The sequence below is a fragment of the Gopherus evgoodei genome, unplaced genomic scaffold (assembly GCF_007399415.2).
Source record: "Gopherus evgoodei ecotype Sinaloan lineage unplaced genomic scaffold, rGopEvg1_v1.p scaffold_152_arrow_ctg1, whole genome shotgun sequence".
Classification (NCBI taxonomy): Eukaryota; Metazoa; Chordata; order Testudines; family Testudinidae; genus Gopherus; species Gopherus evgoodei.
The window spans coordinates 56,956-58,878 of record NW_022059815.1 but is presented as its reverse complement, the minus strand read 5'-3'; the positions used below and the strand labels follow the sequence as shown (position 1 = coordinate 58,878).

At 40.4% G+C, this 1,923-nt stretch overlaps 1 pseudogene; it reads left to right on the top strand.

Moving 5' to 3' along the window:
- Nucleotides 1–352: 352 nt before the first annotated feature.
- On the top strand, nt 353–1,084 carry LOC115639924 (annotated as a pseudogene).
- The last annotated feature ends 839 nt before the right edge of the window (nt 1,085–1,923 follow it).

Below are 1,923 nucleotides of genomic sequence, written 5' to 3'. Positions count from 1 at the left end.
GAGACCTTAAGATTCTATCAGAAGACACACAATAAGTGATAAACATCATTTCTAATTTCTGATGTCAGTCCCTTGTTCCTGAGAATTTGGGGTGGGATTTTCTAAAGGGTCTAATTTGGACCGGCTGGAAATTGGATTTTCATTTTTTGGAAAAAAAAAAAAACCCTCTAGATTTCAAGCATTGTTTTGTTCTGATATGGAAAGAACACAAGACTTTTCAAAAAAATTGGCAGTAGGAAAAAAGATGCATAAAAGATCAGCCCACTACAGGCAAGTGGTTAGAGCAGTTATAGCCTTAGTGTGGACCCACCCATGGCTCCACACCCCCATGTACTTCTTTCTCTGCAATCTCTCCTTCCTGGAGATCTGGTACACCACGGCCTGCGCCCCCAAGGCCATTGGTGTCATGTTCGGGAAAAGCCAAATGATTTCCTTCACCGGCTGCATCCTGCAGCTGTATTTCGTATTCTCACTGGGCTCTACAGAATGTCTCATACTGGCTGTCATGGCATATGACCACTATTTGGCCATATGTCATCCACTGCGTTACAGCTCCCTCATGAACAGCACCTTCTCTGCTCAGCTGGCCCTCATCTCTTGGCTGTGTGGGTTCCTGGTTATCTCTGTGTTGGCATCTCTAATAATATTCAGGTTGTCTTTCTGTGGCCCTAACATTATCAATCACTTCTTCTGTGACATAGATTCCTGGATAGCACTTTCCTGAACTGACACGAGACTCATTGAGCTGGCAACTTTTATCGTCTCTATTAATGTCCTTCTGGGCTCATGTGCAATAACTCTAATCTCGTACATTTACATCATCTCCACCATCTATAGAATCCCATCAGCCCAAGGCCGCCAAAAGGTCTTTTCCACTTGCTCTGCCCATCTCACTGTCATAATTATCTGGTACGGCTCCACCATTTTTCTGTATGTCAAGCCTTCTGCACAGAACTCATTGGATTTAAACAAAATAGTGAACGTCTTTAACACTATTGTAACTCCTCTATTAAACCCTTTCATTTACACTCTAAGAAACAAAGAGGTGAAGCGAGCCTTGGAAAAGGTAGTCAGTGGGATGTAAAGTGGTTTTCAAATAGTCTTCATTTAGTAGAAATGTAGTCAAAGGGACCAAAATTAAAATTTCCTGAAGGTCATTCTTAGTGCATGTGAACATTTCTTTATTTTACAGGTTTCCTCATTGACTGTAACAACCTGATGTTGACTTACAGATGAACTCAAGTGGGAGAAATACAAATCTGATATGCTGGAAATCCAAGTTGCTAAATTTGTGTGGCATTTGCCAGGATCTGTATGGATGCACCCATTGATAATTACACTGGGGCCTAGGCCTAAGGGAGTTGGGTAACAAGCTCCCATTGAATGTCAGATATAGATTCAAGCTGACATTTTCAAAGGAATATGTGGAAGTTAATTGCTTATATCCCATTGAATTTCAATACAAGTTAGGTGACTCGTTTCCTTGTGCACCTTTGAAATTCCCACTTTCACACTTTATCTCCCCTACTTACATTTATGATATATTTTCCAGTAGGGAGGACATGTGTGATGCCATGAAACTAACTGTGACAGACATGGCAATTTCCTGCAATATCCTTGTGAGACCTTACTGAATTACTGTCCCTTACTGATGTATCCATACAAGAGATTTTAGAACAATTTGATAAATTAAACAGTAATAAATTATCAGGACCAGATGATATTCACTCAAGAGTTCTGAAGGAACTCAAATATGAAATTGCAGGACTACAGACAGTAATATGTAACCTATCACTTAAATCAGCCTCTGTGCCAAATGACTGGATGGTAACAAATGTAACTCTAATTTTTAAAAAGGACCTCTGAGGCGATCGTGGGAATTATGGGTCAGTGAAGGAAGTCATGCCTCACCAATCTATTAGA